Below are 23,366 nucleotides of genomic sequence, written 5' to 3'. Positions count from 1 at the left end.
TGCATTATTATAGTTGGCACCAGTGCCACCTTCTTCAAAGCACAGAATTTTCTAACCATTTGAACTGTTCAAACAGATTTTAAACCATAAAAAATCCACAGCATGCTGTGAAAAGCATACACTCTGCACATATGGAGTCCAATCTCATGGCCAGACTGAGTTCAGAGTTTGCAGTGAGAACATTGCAAAGTGACTTTTCCCATTTGAGGATACAGATATTCCATCAACTGAAAATATCTCAAAGGAAGCACCTTAAAATATTAAAATTGTCTAGTCTTATCATATGCCATTTTAGCCTGCTTTCCTTCATCAAGTTCTGTGGCATCCTTGAACTTCAAGATGCAGCTGAGGAGAGGAATTCTTTGTATGAACAGGCACTTCTCCAGACTCTCATATTTTCTCAAAGTGAGAGAGAATAGCCTAATCCTTGCTGTTGGCTTAGTCTGAATTGTTCTTGCGACAATACTTCACTTTTCTCTAACACATGAGCTCTAAGGAGATAAAAAGCTAGCTATGGCAAGTTGCTGTAAGCCATAGGGTAAAACTGCTTTCAGAAATGACAGTGATGAGCACAGGCTTTTGACTTTACATACTGGATTTTGATGCTCTGCAGAAGTTCAACTGAATAAGCTCTGAGATGTCTGGCAGAGAAGTCGTTGTAAAGGAATTATTCTTTGCAAAACAACTAAGATCGATCTTTCTAACCACAATTTTCTAAAATTGCTACTTTTTTTAGCCCAAGTAGAAATGTCAGATAAGTGCAATATGCACCTCCACTGCAGGTCTTCTGAAATTCCACTCTACAAATATTTTGATTGAAAAAAAAAAGAAGCACCCACAACTGTGGAAAATAAGAAAAATATCTTCATTTTAGAAGAAATTCATGCTCTGCTAGATGCTCTTCTCTAACTTCCAAAACCCAGCTGCAGGAACCCAAAGAATCCCACTATCAACCAGTGTTTTCCTAAAGTTGAAAACAAAAGCAAAAAAAGGACACATTTTGATTCTGAGGACAATAATAATTAATCTTAGCAATAAAAATAGCAGCTAGACTATTATGCTGTGAAGATCATATCCTACAGCTATATTAACTCCATGGTTACTTGAAAGGTAAATGAAAAGATAGAGTGGCCTAGATGAGAGAGGTGATCCTGGAGATATAGATTTCTTTTCTTCTAAAAGTAAAGAGAAAATTTTATGACAGTCAAATGTACATTTAAGCTGGAAACTCCAAGTTAAATCTAGATACTTGGGATTTTGAATCTGAATTGCTAATAGGGAGAGAGGAAAGCTGTTTAAACTATTTTTATTCAGTGAATTAAACCAATATATCACAGAGACTACACAGACAGCAAGACTCTACTGAGAAAATGCTATGCCTATGCAGGAAATTTCAAGAACTGTAACAAACATTGAAAAATCATCATATTCTCACCATGCCTCAAACATTTGAAATTCACCTGAGCATGTTCTATTCCTAAGATCCTGCTTCTGCTTTAAAATCTTTTAAATATGGGAAAATAAAAAATAAACACACTCACACACAATCTGATTAGAAGATCTTCCCAGTCAAATTAAGTCCAGTATTCCTGTGTAACAAAGTTTCCCCAAAAAATAATTAACCTAAGTGACAGCCACAACATTTTTGAGTCTTCACTTTTAATACACTAAATCCCATTTTTCTTAATCCAGAATATGAATTCTGGTAGTAGTTTAAAAAAAAAGTTTATGCAACTAAATTTCAAACAGTACATTAAAAACAATCTTACTTTGCCAAGGAGCAAAAGCCATTTGCTGTGCAAATAACAGTGTTTCATGAAAGCAAAGTTAAATAGAGAACTTGAAAGTGCAGTAAAGATCATGGGACAAAACTGAGGTTTCTTTTGGCATAACTGGATCCCTCCTCTTAAACATTACTGAAAATTTTCTCCCTGGTGTACCAATAACATCTGCAGAGTGACATACCCCTGCCTTCAAAGAGGATTGAGAATAAGAATAAAAATTGCTATTTGACAGAAAATTTCTGATTTAATAGTTGAATTTACACTAAATTTTAGGACAGAAATGATTGCTAGACTATTTTATCAGACTAGCTACCTTGTCTTAACAATACCTGTGGAATTTTCGCCATGCTAGCCTTGATTTAAAAGCAGTGCTGAAGAGGAGCTGGGTTGTATTCCAGTGGTTATTCCAGTAAAGTTTAAAAGTGTAAACAGCCCTAAATCTGCACCATTGTCCAAGTCCAGCTTGGGATCCTAGCCAGCAGAGTGGCGTAAATTCTTTTAAGGAATTATTTATGTGATTATCAAATGGGCCAGCAAGACAGCTGAACTGTCTGCCACTGGCTGCAGAGGGATCTGTGGTGTGAAGATGGTGCAAGATTTTTTGTGTTTTCCCCAGCACCGAGAGCACCAGTGCTGGCCCCACTGTGGTGGATTGCCCTGATGTACTGAGCACACCCATCTGTAAGCTGCAGGGAAGAAACAGGCTTTCGAAAGAGCAAGAATCTTTTATGTTTTTACATGATGACAGCAAAAACCATAAGGCTGCAAACTGAAGGACAAAATATTGCTGTTAAGAGCTCACTGGATTGCTAAAAGCTATTAAGAAAATGGAAGCTATTAACATCATGCCAAAAAATGGTTCAATAAAGTGGCCTAATGTGAAATTGAGATACTTTGTACTACTCTAACATGATCATACAACTAATGAACTGCAAATTCTTCAGCAGAAGATGATGTCTCCCCCCCATGTGCGCAACTACACCCTCAAAATGCACATGGTTGGGTTTATGTACAGCTTTTCTGTAGATGCACCCTGTGGGTTGTACACCTACATCGTAAGAGTAAAGTCCAAATCCTGTACTCCTTTTTCAGGGGGAAATCCTTCAAAGTCCAGTTATCAGTAAGAATCAGTAACTAGAAAACTTTTAAAATCTTCAACCCATCAACCCTCAGTAAATATCTGTCTTATTCACACTGTCTTTCACTAGAAAGGGAACAATTAGCTTTGAAATCTCAAATAAAGGTCTCATAAGCTCTTTTTAAAGCATTCTTCATTATACTATATTGGCCCAAGCACATTGTGTGTGAAATGAAAAAAAAAATTTTAATTTATGTAGCTTATATACGGAACATAATAGTAATATGATAAGAATCTATATATAGTATTTTTTCTTTTAATATCAACTACAAATATAATATTTTATACAGCTATGAAAATTATAGCAGCAAAGCATTTTAAAATTTATTCTCTAAAAGAACTTCAGTTGGTTACCAAAAGGCCATTTTGAACCTGGATGTTTTCTGCTGATATTTAAATTGCTGTCTAGAAACAATCATGAGAAACACCACAAACCAGATTTTCAGAGAGCTTCATAACATGTTATCAGTGCTACCAGTGAATTGGTGCGATCAGCCTCACATGGCTGAAAGCAATTGCAGTTTTCACCGGTGATCTCCCTTGTCAGGTCCCATTCTAAGACCCTGTGCTCCTTTTGCACCCAGAGTATTAAGACAAGGAGACATGGAGGCAAAAATAGAGATACCCACAGTAAAGAAATCCAGCTGAAATTATTCTTCTGTGGGTTCCTGGCATTTAAGTTCTGCCCCTTTATTCTAAGTAGTGCCAGTATAAAACACGTTATGTCCTCCCTATTTTTCTGTGAAAGAAAAGTCCACAGCATAAGAGGAAGACTTGTAGAAATGTGTTGGCCTGAGATGCAACAACTGAGAAATTAGAAGTTCTGATTTCAATTTTTGCATGCTCTTCCTGGCCTAAAACTTGTGAACTTCTCCATGTGAAACAATCCTAACCTCAAAATAGTACATATAATACTAGCCGAACTACCTTTTGCTAATTATTTATTTTAGTCTCTCCAAGGTAGAAAGGAATTAGAGTGCTTTGATGAGAAATAATGGTCAAATATATTGATCTGTACTGCAAGATCTGCAAGTGAGCCCAAAATGAAATTATCACAATTTAAAATCATATAATGTAAGTATTGACTGTCTGCAAACTAATTCAAATGTGTCCTAACCCAGAACAATGACTGCTAGGAGCACTGGAACTGGGCCAATTGACAAATGGTTTGGATGAATCCTATTATTAGACAATTATTCAACAGAAATAGAATGGAACCATCAGGTTAATTCTGATGACCAAACACTGTTTTAACAGAACGAGCTACACTGTTATTTCTTTTGCAATAAGGTGATGTTCCCTGAGGTCATAAATGTGCCTTCATATGTTTGGTGTGTTTCATATGCCCATGTACACATGCAAAAACGTGTTTACATGTGTACTTTGTCGGCAGACATGGATTGGCAGCTATACACTCGAACAGTACACATGCAGTGCATTTAATCAGAGCTGTGAACAACGTACAGCCAGAGCAGATTGATTAAGAGGATTTTTACAGGTTCACCGGAAGCCCTCAATAGCCCCTGACTATAATCAAAGCTTTAAATACAATAGCAGGAATTGAGTAGGAATCGAGCTGGCACCAGAGAGGCTAACTCTGCACATCAATACTTAAAAATAAAAGTTGTTGTGTGAAAAGGAGTGCTAAGCTGGAGAAGTGCCAGCTGTTGAAAGCCTGCATTTAAGGCTGAGTCTAAGGACTGCCAGAGTTTCTGAAGGAAAGAAGAGTCTGGAAGAGCAGAGGATGGGTCTGAAAAAGCAGCCCCTACCCACTGTGGGTGAGGCTCAGATTGGCACTCTGGCACCTGTACTCCAACTGTGTCAGCCTGGGCTTAATATTCCTGCTCCCTATTAATCCATCTGAGGAGGATACTTCCTTTTCTCACAAGATGTTGGATACCTGCACGTGAAAATACAAGAGAACACATCAACATGTTTTCAGAGCCGTGCTGAGGAATTACAACAATTCTTAATACCTGACCTGCCCTGATAAATGCTGTGGCCCTGATCCTGTAAAGAGCAGTACATGCGCTCAAATTTACATGCTGTAATTAAACCCAAGGAGACTACTTTAAAAGCCTAGAGTTAAACAAGGAAAAGTTTGTAATGTGAAGTCTTATCTTTCATTAGAGCTGCAGATATAATTGGAGAAAACAGGCAGACTTTCTTGCCTATAAGCCCTGTTGCATGTCTTCAGGACTTGGCAAATGGCCAGGTCTTTGCAGGTTTGAGGCCCAAATGTTATTAGCAGTGTTTCACTAGGTATAAATGCTCTTGTAAAAGGAGCTTATTAAAAACTTGAGTTTCTTTGCTTAGAATCCTTCACAAAACAACCAAAAATTACAGCTTATTCTCTATCTGAATTCTTGGATCAGTAAGAACAATATGAAAATATTGTAAAGAGTCAGTTTGATCATTGGTGGCAGGATGTTTTGTCTTGTTAAAAAAATACTTAAAAGTAAACTGAGCCAGAGCATGTGGGAAAAATTGACTCTACAATCCAGCATTTACAGGTGGGTTATGGAAGACCAGCATTGAAGCCTCTGGTTCAGCAAACAATCCATTCATTTTATAAAGCAGAACAACATCAAGGAGATTAGTGAGTCCTACCTTAGAAGAGCCAAAATCCTGGTGATGAGGATTCCTTGGGATGTGGGATTCATGTCCCCTTTGCAAAGTTGGGAGGCCCTTTGACTACTTCTGAACTATTCTAAACCATGCACCCATGGGCATTTCTGCCTGCAGAAATAGCTCATTCCTTTTCAAAATTATCAGACCATTAAAAACAGATATCTACTGCATTTCAAAATCTCTTTTAAAAACTATGAGAGCTGAATTTTGAAGTAAATTCAGGACTTTACTAATTTTTGCCTCTCGTTCCTTCCGATAAAGTCTATCTGTAGTAAATTCAAATCAATCTGTCTCTGCCTTTAAACACATGATTACAGCTGTCTCCCACCTTGAAAAGGAGCCATGAATATGAACAAATATCTGCTCCAAAGATTTGACACAGAGCTGGGTAAACTTATTACATTATTTTCACCAGCTTCATTGAGCTTGGGGTCACCCCAACAGGTGTCAATTAAAGACACTGAAAACCATGAGATAGGGTCTGTTTCTCAAAATATGAGGATGGAGATGGGAATGCCTGTGACCAAATCCAATGTAATGGTCCTGACAACATCTCCAAATTCAATGGGGATTAACTCTGCATAGATATGCACCAGTATGGTCCGCACAACAATCTAATTTTGATAAATGCTGAAAGAGAACCTCCAGCTTCATCAAAAAGCACATTATCTCAAGTGTTTGGCTTTCTGAGCTGCAAGTGCACATGGCTGGATCATGTCCAGTCTCTCATCCACCAACATCCCCAAGTCCTTCACTGCAGGGCAGTTCTCAGTCTGTGCAATCCTCAGTCTGTGTTGATACTGGTATGGCCCTGACCCAGGTACAGCACCTTAATATCTTCAAATGCTTCACCTTTATCCCATTTACAAATTGAGCCTGGTTAATCACAACAGACAATGAGAGACAGAGGGAAGAGATTTCTCTCCCTATGAAGGTAAACCATTAATTTCCTTAGAAGCAATTTGTCAGTCCTTGATCACTTACTGGAAAGCACTGATTCAATTAGCCATAAAGACTTTTTCAAGGAAAACACATTTTGTTCAATGAGAACAGAACCTAGAAAAGGATGCAAATATTGAAATTTGGCACAGTGTTTGTTCAGGGATATCTTGTAATCAGGTACTACTGAGGCTTTGTTGACCAGTCTGTAAATGTAAATGTTACATTTGTTTTTTGTTTGTTTAGGTTTTTTGTAGTTATCATGCTTTTATATTATACCAATATACTTTGATAATACACACTGAAAACTTCATTCTTAAAATAATAGTAAAGGATAAACTACAGGTATGGAAGAAATCTGCAAAGTATGGGAAGAGGCAATAAAAGCCCTAACTGCCTAAAGCAGCAACACCTACTAAACAAGAAGTTTGTGTGGTTGAGCTGCAGAGAACTAATTCAATTAACCTGTCAGTGAGATTGCCTCCTGTCAGCCACCTCTGGCAAATCAATGGATAAATCTATATGCAAATAGATAGTGGGGTAACTACTACTCTTACATTGTTCAGTAAATGCAGGGAAGTGAAAACTGACCCAGCAGAGAAGTCACTGTGGCAAATCTAGCAACCATGTAAATGGTGTTGGTAGCTGGTCAAAGGGGCATACAAATAATATAACTTCTGTTGATTTGGCAATAAGTGTAAACCAAAAAAGTCAACAATATCTGAGTACTTTACCAAATGGTGAGTATCAAGCTACAACCCTGGCATAACCTGGAATAGTTTCCACTGAAATTAATAATTATTCCTGTTTCATTTGAACGTAAAACTTCAGAAAAGGTCAGGAAGCCACGTTCAGCAAAGGTTGTTCTCCTGTTTGCTGCTACTGTCCATCAACGCTGACAAACCTTAGCCATTGACCCATAAAATAGTTTGGGTTTTCTTCCAAACATAAGAGAAAAATGAGAAAATCCTGAAATCTTGCCACGTAAATCTGACTTCCTCCTGTGATTAAGTTTCACTTCATCTAAATTTGTACTTCCCAAAAAAGGTCTGGTTTTCAGTCTTCAACTGATATCACTACAGCCACTTCAGAAAACTGTAACTAGAATGCAATGTTAATTCTTTTTAACATCAGAGGGAATGCTTATTGCAGAGCTGAGTGTGTGATACAAACAGATTTTTTTTTTCTCTGCTAGACTGAAAAATAATTTTTTTATTTCTTTGTAGTCCTTTCAGCAATGCAACTTATTTACTTAAATTACTAGTCCAATTCTCTAAGTGAGAGTTGGCTCAAATTCTTACAGTTAGAGCTGATCAAGAAACAATAAATATATGTAAATAATGTGTTTGTTAAGAAACACAAGCAATTGCTAAATTTAGTTATTTAGTAATAGCTGATTTATAAATATACTCACAAATAGTTCATTCAAGAGAAAGTGTTTATCTATGACATTTTTCACAATAAACATTTTATTATCCATAGGGAATACCCTTTCCTTTGCTTTGGAAATGGGTTATATTTTGTTGTTTATATGAGTAAAAAGATCTAAGTGTTTTAATAATAGTTAGGATGAGACTAAGTAAAAAAAAGTAGAGGGAATCTTAAAAAAATAAGTGTTTCAGTCCTACTTTTAAAATTATTTTTATCTATACTTTGGAATTCAGGACATTTATACACTAAAAGTATTTCCAAACACCTGAAAATCTGAGAATCCTCTTTTTGTGATAACTAAAGTACAGCCAGCACCTGTTCTTTACCTGAACACTGAAAAGTTGAGTGAAATTAGTACTAAACATTGATGTTTAGTTAGAAGAATAGAATATTTTGGGTTGGAAGGAACCTTAGAGGTCATGTATTGCACCCCCTGCCATAGAAAAAGACACCTTCCACTAGGTTGAGCTGCTCAATGCTCCATCCAGCCTGGTCTTGAACACTGCCAGGAATGGGGCCTCTACAACTTCTCTGGGAAACCTGTGCCAGTGCCTCACTACCCTCATTGTAAAACATTTCTTCCTTATATCTAGTCTAAATCTCTTCTCTTTCAGGTTAAAAAATATTACTCCTTATTCTGGCACTACAGATCCTGTTAAAGAGACTGTCACTGGCTTTGTCATTGGCCTCCTTCAGTTACTGAAAAGCTGCTGTTAGATTTTGCCAGAGCTTTCTCTTCTCCAGGCTGAACAACCCCAAATCCCTCAGCCTGTCTTCCTAGGAGAGGTGCTCCTTTCCTCTGATCATTTGGGTGTCCCTCCTGTGGACTGTCTCTGACAGGTCCATGTCCTCCCTGTGCTGGGACCCCAGAGCTGAGGCAGCCCTGCAGGTGGGCTCAGAGCAGAGCAGAGGGGCAGAAACCCCTCCCTGTCCCTGCTGCCCACGCTGCTCTGGATGCAGCCCAGGGCACGTTTGGCTCTCTGGGCTGGGAGTGCCCATGGCTGGGTCATGCCCAGCCCCTCACCACCAGCACCCCCAAGCCCTTCTCTGCAGGGCTGGACACAATCCCATCACAGAATGCCACCTAGTTGGTCAGGCAGGACTTGTCCTTGGTGAAGCTGTGCTGGCTGCCCTGAATGTACTCCATGTGCCTTAGCAGAACTTTAGGAGGAGCTGTTCCATTATCTTTCCAGGCACAGAGATGAGGCTGACAGGTCCTCCTTTCTATCCTTTTTAAAAATGGGTGCAAATTTCCCTTTTACCAGTCATCAGGAACATCACCTAACTACCATAGGTTTTACCTGACTATCATGACTTTTCAGACATCATAGAGACCAGCTTGGGAGGCACCTCATTGGGTTTCACAGACTTACATGTGTTCAGGCTCCTTGGGTGATCATGAACCTGATCTTTATGTACAGTGAGAGGGACTTTTTTCCCCAGTCCCTGCCTTGCAGTCCATCTACACAAATGGTATGGAAAGAGAGGTTGCCATTGAGGACTGAGGCATAAAAAAGTTTTTGAGCAGCTCAGCCTTCTCCTTGTCCATTGCTACCAGTTTGCCAGCCTTGCTCATGAGGGAGGGAGGTAGGCTTTCTCTGACCTTCCTTTTCTGCCTGACACACCTAATCATTCTCCGTGTCCCTTGCCAAGTTCAGCTCCAGCTGTGCTTTGGCCTTCTTGACCTCATCTCTACACAACCAGGCAGCATTCTTACACTCTTCCAAGGATGTCTGTTCCTCCTCCACTGCCTGTACATTTCCTTCTTTCATCTTGGTTTGACAGCAGGTCTCAACTCAGCCATGCTGGTCTCTTGCCTCTCTTTTCTGTTTTCCTACATCTAGGGATCAAGAGCTCCTGCACTCCCTGGAAATGACTCTTAAAGATCTACCAGCTCTGTTCTTCTCCCTTGTCCCTGAGAGCATTTCTCAGAAGGACCTATTGACTAATTCCTTGAGCAGCTGCAAGTTTGTGCAGGGTGTTGTGTCTTCATCACCACCTACATGGAAGATGATGATTTAGGACAATAATCATCTGTACCAGGCTAGGGAGTCTCCTGGTGACGTTTCCTAGAATCCTAGCTGTATGCTACCAAACATCACCTGCTTATTCAAGTGTTTTATCAATTTAACAATTGAAGTTGAAGCATCTCAGGAGGACTAGTGCTGAAATTTTTGCCTGAATAACATCCTCTGTCTGAAGGAAAAGCATTCAGTTGTCTAAAATGGAATGTCCTATTACTTTTCAGGGAGGCTTTTCACTGGCAGTATTTAGAAAAAGTAGATCAACATTTGCTCTAATCATATTTAGCATAACAACCTTATTTAAAATGTAAATCGTTATAGTTTTTCTTTAATGTTACTTGCTATAAATCTACACTGCATTAATTCCCCAAGTAAGGGTGCATTATTTAGTGCATAAATTAAGAAGAAAAAAAAGGTCTTTAAAAAATGTATACTCTTTACAAATAATGGTAAATACAGGTACAGAGCAAATTTACAAAACAGGAAGGGTTTTTTCTGGCTTGGTTAGAAGGGAATATTTTTATTTTGGTGACTTCAAAATTTCTTGAAATTTTTTTACTTGTTTTCCTTCTTTTAAAAAAAGGACATCAAAGACCTAAGACCAGACAGAGTTTGACATGTCATGTAACATTTCCTCTGCTTTGGCTTTTAGCAGGTGTCATTGATAGTGAATTCAGTATATTTGATTATATGCAATGCTCTCCTCCTTAGGTAATTGCAGAGAGGATGCATGGTTTTAAGCATTTCTTAAGGCAAAATCTCCATAAAAGAGGAGACATAGAAAAAATATTTTGACTGCTTCCTCAAAACCTTGAGAAAGAGCATCACTAAGGAACAAAAGCTGTCATTCAACAAAAATATGCCCTATTCTCTTGTTTCAGGACAGCACTTACTATTTTTTTAAGTTTAGCAAAACAGGCAATTTTCTCTAGTGAACTGTGCTTACTATAATCCTTATATGAAAGGGCTTTGCAAATTTGTGAGATTGCAGATTCCTTTGAGAATGCCAATGCTTTTTTCTGAGGTCAAATTCTACCCTGTTATGAATGGGGTAAACTTATTTTAAGGTTACCAGTAGGATCCCTTCTGCAAGAAGGAAGCTGCCTATGTTAGACCAACACCCATTTTATAGAGCCCTTGGAACTCAGGTTCACAACCCTTTCAGATTTCACATGCAGTCCATGCAGATCCAATGTTTCTCTCACCCCCCTTCAGAACTCATCAAGACAGGTTATCCACGCAATTTTCCCTGACAATGTAAACGGACAGGGAACTGAGTTCAGCAGGTGCTCACACAATCCTGAGGATGACTTCCTATCCCATGTGTGACCTTCTTTTTCTCATACAGTTACTAACACAGTGCTTCTCAAGGAAGTAGAGAGGTGAAGTAGAATATTAAAATTTCATTTGGATTAGACGAAAATTACAAAATTATAAAGTACCCTTTTAACACCTGAAATGTGGAAAAATTATACAGTTTGTGATGCATATCTCCTATCACAGATACCATAAAAGCAAGAGCTGACACCTACAAGGATATCAGGTTAGGGTGTGAAACATCTTGCTATCAGGCATAGTATTGGACAGAATGAGACAAACAAATGTCTGTGTTTGTGTGTGTATTAGAATATACAAACTACACATAAGAAAATATGAGAAAAATCAGGCTGTCCCTCCTTTTCATTTTACTTTTTTCGTTTTAGTTCCAGATTTCTTTCAACACATAAGGAATGGGCAAACTGCATCCATGTGCATTGAAAAAAAAAAAAAAAAGGAAAAGAAAAGAAAGAAGAAAAACAAATATCTCCCCATGAGTTATCCCACTAACAACAGTCTACCAAAAGCACAAGGGTCATTTACTCTCTTTCCCCATCAGATTTACTGGTGAAGAAAAACTCATAGCCACACCAGCTGCACATCCCTTACTTTTACTGCCCTCCATTGCTTTGGAGATGTATCTGTCAGAACATGATCTTCATTTATTGTTATGTTTTCTTATGCTTTTTATATTTAATCTGATTTTTTTAATGCTTCTCCCTTGTTGTTTCCTCATCCCTATGCATATATTCAATGCTATGGTTCAATCACTCTGAAAGCAAAAAGCACTGTAAATATTTTATTTCAGATATTTCACATAAGTTTGCACATGTTCAGGTTGAGTTGCTACCAAAACACAGAGCACACCTTTGACATAAAAATGTTTTGCTGGCTAGTGACATTTGATTCATAGTTTGTTTTTTAATTCCTATTGTGGTCATTTATGAATGTTTATATCTTCCTGTAATGAACACTGTCCCTCCATTTCTGGGAATGAAAGCAGGATAGCTTGAGGTAAAATATTGTCACAGATTTCTAAGTCCAGTGTTTCTTTCCAAACAAAAGGGGCCTTCTTAGATGTGAGGAGAGATACAGTCTATACACGAATTAATACAATTTGCTTGTTTTTTCATTTTACACATGCAAGGCCAAGAGGATTTTTAGCTTCAAACAGTCAAAAAGAACTGGTATTTCCTTGGCCAAGTCTGTGACCAGAAAGAGATGACAGGAATGTTTTGCAGAAAAGAAAATAAAGAAACAAAGCAACACATTTCATTTTAAAATGCTTTTTCCCAACACTATGCTGCCTGAAATGCTAGGCTGGAACTGCTGTGAGGTAATTATATGTAGTTACATAAAGCAGCCTAATGCTAGGCCAGCAAATTGTCTAAAAGAAGGGAGTGTATTCCTTGTTAAATGTTTTGTCATGATGACCATGCCCTTTATTTATCTCTAACACAACATGCTTATTCTGCCCCATCCACTGTTTTCGCCCTGCAAATTTATGAGGCTCTATTAATCTTCTGCCCTGCTGACTCTCTCTGTTGCAAAGTGTCAGCAGACTTTTGTACCTTGCTAATGTACAAAGTGCTTCTTATGAGTAATATCAGCATTTTGCCTTTTAATTGCACATATAATTTTTAGGTCTTACAGCTAATAAGGGAATTGAGACCACGGTTCATCATTGTCTCGAATGGTACTCCAGGGGTGCAGGGACTGTGGAAGCTCAGAGAAGAATATACTTGTCCTCGTTCCAAGCAATAGTTTCTCTCATTACAGCAGCTCCATTCACACCAGTACAGTTACAGGTTTGCCAGCACTTCCATTACAAGCCCAGCTTTTTGGAGTTTCCAAATTGTTGTAAAAATTTACGAAACATAAAATACACTCTGTCAGCTTAGCTTTTTTTATTATGGTAATGTTTTCTTTTTTCCAATGAATTATTATTGCTGTTGTTATTGTTATTATTGTTATTGTTAGTGTTATTATTGGTGGTATTATTATTATTACTACTACTACTACTACTACTATTACTATAAATTTCTATAGGGGCTGATTTTAATGTTTTAAATACCTCCTTATTTGCTGAGGAGAAAATGTTTTGCAATCCTGCTGAAAACTAGCATTCCCCCTATTTGAATTAAGTCATAAGTTTGTTCATAGTTGGTTTCGTCTTTTCCATCCAAAGAGAAATTAGAAAAATGATAATGTGGTGCTAATTTGGAACAATGAGCAGTAATTTTATATTAACAACCTTTAACAAGGAGTTTTCCCCTCATCTTGAAATTCACATCTCTGAGGAGCGTTCCTATTGTTCAGACAATTGAGGGGAAAAATACAAGTTTTTCTTTTTGCATGGAAGTCAAACACAGACAAGAGATCATGGATCATATACTGGAGGGCTTGAAGAATATGTGCCAAGTTTTGCAGTTAAATGTTCTCTCATAAGAACACAAAGAAATAAAGAGTAAACAGACTGACTATTGGAATATCATGCCATGGGAGATGCTTGTAAGAAAATGGCTGCCTGTCCTTAACTGGGCATTACTTTTTTGGGGAAAAGTCCACATAAGAATGAGGTCTGAGATATTTTTCAGATCCTGCTAGGAATGGTGCAAATAGGTGTATCTCCCATCTATAAACAGTGCTGGAAAAATGGTAACAACAGAGGGGGAGAATTCTCAGATACTCATCCAAAATTTTGCTTCAGTCTTCAATAGCAACTTCTCTTGCCACCTCTTGAGCAGATGAACAGCAGGATGGGGAGGGGGGAAGCAAATCACCTCCCACTGTACATAAAGGTCAGGTTCATGACCACCTGAGGAATCTGCACGTACATAAGTCTACAGGACCTGATGAGATGCATTCCAGAGTCCTGAAGAAATTGGCCCATGTGGTTGCCAAGACCTGATGCCTGAAAAGTCATGGCAGTCAGGGGAAATCCATGGCACTCAGGTGAAGTTTCTGATGACTGGAAAAAGGGGAAACATTGCACCTGTCTTTTAAAAAGGTAGAAAAGAGGACTGTAAGAACCACTGACTTGTAAGTCTCACCTCTGTGCCTGGGAAGATCATGAAACATCTCCCAAAGTGAGAACAAAAAGGGGATTTGAGACAACCAGCAAGGCTGCACCACGGGCAAGTCCCACCTGACCAGTTTATTGGCCTTCTGTGATGGAGTCACTCCATCAGTGGACAAGGGAAGGACTACAGGACTTCTGAAATGTCTTTCATACAGACCTCCCACACCACCTTTCTCTTCAATTTGGAGACATGGGAGTGATGTGGGGACTGTTAAGTAAATAAGGAATTGGTTGGATAGTCAGATCCAGGGGTGGTGGTCAATGGCTCAGAGTCCCAATGGGTGTCAGTGACAAGTATTGTCCCTCAAGGTTCCATACTGGGACCAGTGCTATTTAATATCTTCATTATTGACACAGGTGAAGGGATGGAGTGCACTTTCAGCAAATTTGCAAATGACACCAGGCTGAGTGGGGCGGTTGACACACCTAGAGCATGGGATGGCACCCAGAGGGACGTGGATGACCTCAAGAAGTGGGCCCATGAAAATCTCATGTGGTTTAACATGGCCAAGTGCAAGGTGTTGCACTTGAGTCAGGGCAACCCCTGGGGTATCAACACAGAATAAGGGATGAACAGATGGAGAGCAGCCCTGCTGAGAAGGGCTTGGGGGTGCTGGTGGGTGAGAGGCTGGGCATGACCCAGCCATGGGCACTTCCAGAAAGCAAAACATGTCCTGGGCTGCATCCAGAGCAGTGTGGGCAGCAGGGACAGTGAGGGGATTCTGCCCCTCTGCTCTGAGCCCACCTTCAGGGCTGCCTCAGCTCTGGGGTCCCAGCACAGGGAGGACATGGACCTGTTGGAAATGATCTTTATTGCCCCTTCCCACTCAGGCCCTTCTATGATTCTATTCAAATTAAGAACCACTTTGGGTTCTGGGTCATAATGCAGGGAATGTGGGGAGGAAAAAGGGACTGTCCTTATATGACCTCCAATAATACTCTTCTATCAGAAACTGATATGCTTCTTCATGATCTCAGAAGGTTCGTGCCACACAGATCATTTTTATATCTCCATCCCCTGTTGCTGCACACCCATATCTGAGTGAGATAACACTTCAGAACATCTCATGTCTTCCCTCTGGTTTCCTCATTCTTGCCCCACAGTTTATCAGCTTTTGCATCATGTTGGCTATCCATCTGCAAGATTTTAACATTTGGTTGCTCTATCATCTCCAGTTCCAGTACTGTTGTTATAAAGTGATGCATTATTCATGCAATCCAGGGCTCAATTTTCAAACTTGTAGACTTCGTACTATATTACCATCATAAATATTGATTTCAAGGCACCCACAAGCATTTTTAGTCCTTCACTGAAAACACAAAAGGAGGCATCTGTACTCTGTGGAGCATAAAATCAAAAGCTGTATACACATGACACAATGGGATGCCAAGCTAGAGATCCCAGATAGGTGTCCAGGCACACAGTGTGCACTTGCAGATATGTACTGGGGCCTGCAAGCTGTGTAGCCACATTTCCACACACTGGGAGCTTAGAGTAATGAGTGTGACCTCTTAATGAGTTTGGACCCTTCACTGCATTGATACATCTACAGTGTTTCCTCTTCTGGAGTCAGTTCACTGAATGGTGGTGGCATGTTGACAGACGGCTTTAATTGACAGGTTAGATTATAATAACACCAAAAAAATAACAGGAAGGCCATAGTTTACATAATCCTGGCATTAATTTTGAGCATTCAAGTGGTTTTGTTTTCTTATGAAAGCTTTTTGTTCATTTGTGGGAAAGAGATTATTAGATGAGCAGTAAAACCTGCATTATTGAATGCAAAGTGAGAAAGGTAAGGAGGTTTCAGACAGGCTCTGTGTGAATGCTCACAAACTTCCTCATTAACTGTATCCTCACTCTGGCTTCCTGACTCCTTGTTTACTTTGGTGGGAAAGATTACCCCAGTTTCAATTGAGCAGAGCCTCATTGTTAACACTGATACTGTAGTTCTGAGAAAAAAATCCCAATTATACTCCTCTCAGCCAAGCTTCTCAGCTGAGTTAAGAATGATGTTACCACTACATAACCAATGACACCTGCAGGATCTGGAAATACAGTGTAAAACTTAAGTCTTAAGAGATACTAATACTTATTTGCGTGTGTATATATATGTATTAAAACACGTTATTTATAAAAAGGATGAAGAATAAATACTTTTTAAATGATCCATATATTAGAGAGAAACAAGGTTCTCTATACAGGCTCTCAGTCCATCTCAGCATTACAACAAATCCACAATCCTTTCTCCAATACTCACAGCATCTCCAGAACTGCATGACAGAATTACAAGCCTTACATTTTCCATCATCCTCTGTGCTACTGAATTTAAACAGTACTGTGAAAATTCCTACTAACATAGATCCTACTGATAACAGAAATAAACCTGTACATTTTTATTGGGTGGATTTTGATGAAAATTAGATACAGAGGAGCTTCTAAAAATACTTTTAGACAGAAAAATAGCTGTCTTAATGATGTAGCTACTTGTTCACAGCATAAAATGCTGAGGAAATATAGCCATTCTCATTAGTGTTTCTAAAAAGGTTACCCAAAGGTTCAGTATTTGATTTTCTTACATTTAAATTGCCTTTATAATTTCCCTCTTTTATTAGTTTTTGGTTAAACAGTTTGAAATAATTTTTGTCTTACCTATCACAAAAAAGACTTTCCTTCAGTTTTTATTCTGTGTCTCCCCTCAGAGATATTGTGTGATATTCCACAGAAAAGTCTTAACTTACTTTTCTGGTTAAAATTAAAATTGCTTCTAAACTTCTGAGGCTCCTATAATTTCTGTTCTTGAAATGTTTATGAAAAATCCTGACTGCATGAACTTGACTTCTTTATTTCTTTTTTTAGCTGCCCTTTTTAAACTAGCAGCAAGTACTGCACATAGTAGACTATCAAATGCTCTTAAAACAAAGCTAGACTACATTAATTAATGTTGTATGTGCACTTGAAGTGGGTAATATAGTTCATCCTCTGGCACTCAGCTCATTAATTTCAAAATGTATGTTACTAAACCTCTTATCTTGGTTTTATCTAATTAAATTATTAAGATGAAACTTAATAAAATCAGAGGTTTTAAGTGTCATTCAAGGCACAGCTACAATTAAGAGATCAAATATTCATAGTTTTAGAAGACTCAACCCAGCAAGATCACTTTTGTGTATGATCAATTTTGTGCAGATTTTTTTCCAAGCTGAACTGTCTTTATTTCAATAATATTACAATTTGCAAAGATAGACAGGAAATTAGTACACACCACTCTGAACAGATAGGTTAATTGAGGTTCAGTCTGGTATTGACATGTACATATTATAAACCATATGGAACCACAGAGTAACCTGGAATTACTACTTTGCAGACGGTCAAAATAACAAGTACCAGGCACAGAGTCACAGACACATTCCTATTGGAAGAGACCTCAGAGGCTTTTTTTCCGAATTCCCGCTCAAAGCAGGAGCAGCTTCAAGGTGACACCAGGTTGCTTGGGGCTATGTCGAGTCAGGTCTTGAGAACCTCCAAGGGCAAAGACATCACAACCTCTCTGGGAGATCTGCCCCACTGTCCCCATGGGAAACAAGGACTTCCTTTTATGAAGCATGAGCAGCTCATTTTCTTCAGCTCATGCCCAGTGTATTTTGTCCTTTCATCATGCAACACCATGGAGAGCCTTGCTCTGTCTTCTTCGTGGCATCCTTGTGTGTTTTGGAAGTCAGCACACAACAGTTATTGCTGTACCTGTCAGAGCTCCCTTCCCTGACTCACCTGGAACTGGAAAGGTTTGTCCCAGGATTCATCCTGGGCTACAGCCTGGGATTCTGACTGAGTACAGAAGAGCCATGAAGCTTTAATAGGCAGCTGCCAGGGACATACAGTAGAAAAAAATTTGGTGTAAGACCTAAGGTGCAGTGGTGGAAGGATGATGAAAGACAAGTTCCGGGGCCACATTTGTCATTATTTTGGCACATATCAAGTTAGAAAGTATGGTTACACCAAACATGACATAGTCTAACACAGCTGGTTATGCAAATGTGGACTGAAGAAACCTCTCCACAGACAGAGCCATAGTTCCTGCCACCTACATAGTGACTATTATTCAAAGACAATATCAGCAACTACATTTGACTTGATCTTATTCTCTGACTGACTCCTGAAACTGGGATATAACAGTCTGTAGAGTTAGGTGGCCTCATGACTTCATTTTATGTAGCCTCACCTATAAGAGGCTATTCAGAAATAACTAAGTTGTGTTATGTGGGTACATCCCACATGCTAGCACAATTTTAGAGAAAAAGGTCTCTACAAAAAATAAGCTTTAAACCACTGTACAAGAGAAGCAGCAAGGATCACATGCACACCACAAGAGAGGGGATGTAGCTTCATTCCCATTTTAGCAAGGGAAGTCTGCCCATTCACGACACTGGGCAGGTCACTGCCTCTGCTGAGCTACACAGGATTGGCCACATATTATACTGCTGGTTCAGGATTGGAACAAAGCATTAATTTAAGTGAACTGAAGGCATATTGTCTGTCTGCCAGATCTATGCATGCACATCTAGATAGAAGTATGGCTGGTCTCACAGGAATGACAGTTTTCATTTAGCAACAAAAATATTAAAATGTATTCTCTGAATTAAAAAAATAAAATTATTTGAGGCAGCTGTCTGTCCAGCTTTTGTCTATTTTTGTCTTCTGAGGATGCTTAGGTAAACACCCACAATCTTCCCAAGCACAGACCAGTTCAGTGAGTAAGGTTTGTATGCCATAAAAGACTCCTTGTCTATATTCATTTTAGATTGTACCTACAGAGGATTTATAGAAACAATACCTAGGTGGCACTGAGGAAGCTTTCAGTGCTATTTACAGACAATTTAAAGGAATAAACCTGCAGTTACGCCTGTGTTTGCTTTCCCTTGTGGTCTCCCTGCAACGCTTTCTAATCCTATTGTGACTTGATAGTTTCACAGCAAAGTGCTCCACAGAGGCCAGTAATTGGCACACAGGTTCAAATTAGATTGCTGTGTGTTTAGGAAAGCAGGGGTCATTTCCCATCAGCACCACTCATTAAGAAGCAGAGTACTAAGTTTTCTATTACAAAAAAATACTAAAATGTGTGTGCATGTTTGGGAGGGAGGTTTTATGTATAACCTAGAGCACAATCAGTCTGTGATCAACAATATGCAAAACAACTTTGGTAAAGGAATATATTAACTATATACTCAGCAACAATTTTCTTAATGCTGCATCTGCCTGCCTGTTGTACACAAATTCCTTTTCACCTTGTAAATATGAAGTTAAAGTGGGTGAATTCAGAAGCAGGCTTGGAGGCAGCTGGAGAGTTGGCCTTTTATGCCCCTGGCTCTTGTGAATTTTAATCAGGTTCCCAGCATTAATTGCACATCAGCCAAGTTTCAGTTCTGGCATACTCGAGGCCTCAGCCAGCTCCTGCACTTGCTGTGGGCAGGAAAGAGAGGCCGGGGTTCAGAAATTAGTCCATTGGGCCCCAAATTAACTGAAAGAAGAGAGATAACATTAGTGTGCACCAGAAAGGAGGATAAAAGGCAGGTTGAAATAAGAAAAAAAGAAATAATTAAAAAATACTTCAAAATGAGCAAACACTCTATGCAGCAAGCTCAATTGATCCTGGCAACAAACAATTAATCATTTGATAATGCTTAACAGAGGAGAGGCATTTGTGTAATTCCTGCCTCACCTGGGGCACCTGAGGTTCTTGAAATCCTTTCCTCTAGGATGACTAAGGGAGGTGTCTGTCTGTGACCTACCTGTGGCTCCTTCAGTACCAGAGTGTGTGAACTGCTGCACTCACATCTCTGGGGAAATCTCACTTGCTAGGCTTGCATCAACCATTTCTAACCCACTGTGGTATTGCACCTGTTCTGCATAACAGCCTGGTGGTTAGAGGTCTCCTGCCAGAAAGATACACCCAGGGTGCAGCTTCAGGTGGCTGCAATCCTATACTGCCCTGCTGCAGAGAAATCCTGTGGGAAGAGAGTGCCAGTGTATTGCTAGGGAGCATATTTTCTGCTCCTCAATGAACCATGGGCAGGGGAGAGGGAAGGTCACTGCATGGAAATGATCAGAAGGTGGAAGGAAAAGGAGAGGATGAGTATGCATGTCTTAGTGGCAACATGTTCACCTGAGTCTGAGCAGGTACTAAATGTTGGTCCATACCCTGAGGAATGGGAAATTTTTCACATGATGCCTTGCAATTAACCCCTGGAGAACTCTCCATCCCTCCTGGTCACTTAATTCCATGGATCTGTGTCAAGTTTCAAATCCCAGTTTCACAGAAGTGTGATGCAGGAGACAGATGAAATCTGGCACCTGTGACTTGTACTATTGCCTGCTCCATCTCTAGTTGATCTTCATTTGATGGATCTACATCATCATCTTCCTCAACACTTCCTCCAATTCACTGGGCTCAGAGCTGATATGCTGAAGTCAGCCTTGCCAATTTGGCTCCTAGGGCACCGATCAGGTGATGCTGTGCTTAAACTGCTTTATTCTTCTCTTCTTTGTTCATTTATCTATTCCCTTCATTAATCTAGTGTGAAAAATGTTTCTTGAACCATTCCACAGGTCCTAATGTCTTCCCTCCTAATGGTGGGGAGGGAATTGCATGAGAAAGGCCCAAATGGACCAACCCAGCACCTATACTCTGGTGCTATATCCTGTAGCTGCTGGACAGAACATTTTTGGACTCCACCAATGTCCACAAACCGATCCCTAAGAAAAACTGTAAAGACAAAGTGTAAGAACACACAGGGTCCTTTCCCTAGTCCTCTCCTAATCTCCAACTGTTTCCAGCTATGGGTCTTCCTGAAATAGCCTGGGATTTCATGACTCTAGTAAGCATCCGTTTATTTCTTTTTCAAAGTTTTTGTCCAATATCCTTTGAACTTTGCAAATTCTTTTCTTTCCAGGAAAACTCTTGTTCTGCTGAAAACAAAATATATTGAGATTGTTAAGTAAATTAATGAATACTTCCTTTGCCTCTCCCCTCAGCAGAAAGATGGAAAAATAAAAACTGCTGTGTATGTGAAACAGAGATAGCACTCTTCACTTTCACTTGTTCCCTCTGACGTGAGCCTTAAAGGTACACTATAATGATGCAACCTGTCATGGAGAGTGATATCAAATCTAGGATGATGATACAAAAGAAGCAAAAAATTATACCTGTCTGTGGAGTTTTGCTGTGTAAATGAAGTGAAATTTCAGTCAGTTCTGGCATTTCTTTTTTCCCCTCCCTAGTCATCATCAACCCATGTTGTGCATTATCATTCTTTATCTGTGTTATTTTTCATATCCAGCATGGTAAGTCACTGCTTTGCAGAGACTCCTTATCTGTACACTGGGGACTGCATTCCTCTGTCTTCTCATCTTATGCCCATTGAAATGTTGTGAAATCCACAGTCACCTCTGGATTGAAAATGTGCTAGCATGAAAAGTATTAAACAGGAATAAGGTCTTTACTTCAGTTCTGCTGAGATTTTCCTTTGTCTCCCTAGGATTTTACCGCATATTCACTAACATGCTGAGAATACATCTTTTTTTCGTGGTATGGCAACAGAAACACTGCTGCTCTCTGAAATCTCATTCATTGTCATTGGGCTTTCACAACTATAAACATGTGGGGAAAAAAACCCGCTTGTCTGCTTTTTTCCTAGAGAGGACAAACCGTGAGAAACCAGCATGACATATTCAGAAATATACACTTGCATGTGGTGTCACACCTGAATGAAAGGCACTGATGTCTTTAAAAAAACTGGGAGGAGGTGGCAAAAGACAGAAGGAAGAAGTGAACACAATGAAAATTTGAAATTTTATAGAAATAAATGGCTTTGTAAGGTTTTATTTTATGACACAAATCATCATAAGAACAGGAGAATTAGAGCATCTGCTGGATCAAAATCCCTCTTTGCCCAATATCTTGTTTCCCAAGATGGCCAGCAGTGGTGATCTAAGTGTATAACTGTGTTATAACAGGATCAACAGCTGATAGAACTTCTCCAGAACAGTCTCTCAGTCATTGCTGAATTTCTTAATAGAGGTCTTTCTGATGGCCTATGATTTTTGATTTTTTTCCATTCTTTCATGAATTTTTTAAACAAATGACATTTATACAACATCCACTGAGTAGTTCTGCAGCTAATAAGAACCTCTTTTCTCTCTTTTAAACCTACCCTTTGCTAGTGAGCAAAGAGAAATTCACATTGTTTCATCCAGCAAACAGAAAGCTTCTGCTTCACTTATGTCCCATGTCACAAACATGATGGACTGGCCTCTGACTGAGAGTTTAAAAGTTTTCAGATACAGCAAAATTAACAACAAAGTCCACATCGAAAGCCCTTTTAGAAAATATGTGCTTTCATTGACTTAATAGTACTACAAGGTAGAACGAAACAAATTTGGATGTACAAACATACAAACTTGTCCAATCTATTCTGTTTCACACAATTCAGGTTAATCAGGTTTGTTGAGACCATCACAATCAGTAAAAGGGTCATTACTTGCACAGGTCAGAGAATCCAGCCTAGAGCGCAAGCCCTGCTGCGGCCATTGCATTTCCTCATGTGCTTTCCCACATGGAGTACGCTCAGAGTGCAATGGAGACTGTGATAACTGAACTCCTGCGACGTGTATTGCTCAGGATTAACACAACTTCTCAATGGTTCAAAATATGGTCTAAATTCTGTTGGTCACCCCTATTCCCTCTTAAGATTTTTTTTTTCATGTGTACTATTTCTAATTCCTCTCCTCTCTTTTTAATTTATTCTGGAGATGCCACAAAAACAAAATAATTCAAAAATCCATTAAAAAATTTAAATACAAGAATTTCACCAATAGAAAGGATGGTATGTAACTATCAGAACAGTCTAACTTATGTCAAATGAAAGGTTCAGGTCAAAGAAAGTTCATTCCTAACAATGCAAATCACAATTCAGTGTCTCAGGAACAATATATGTGGAACAATGTCTGAAACATCAATAGC

The sequence above is a fragment of the Melozone crissalis genome, unplaced genomic scaffold (assembly GCF_028551555.1).
Source record: "Melozone crissalis strain CALT ecotype California unplaced genomic scaffold, PUWL_Pcris_2 ptg000013l_1, whole genome shotgun sequence".
Lineage (NCBI taxonomy): Eukaryota > Metazoa > Chordata > Aves > Passeriformes > Passerellidae > Melozone > Melozone crissalis.
This window is presented reverse-complemented; position numbering follows the sequence as displayed.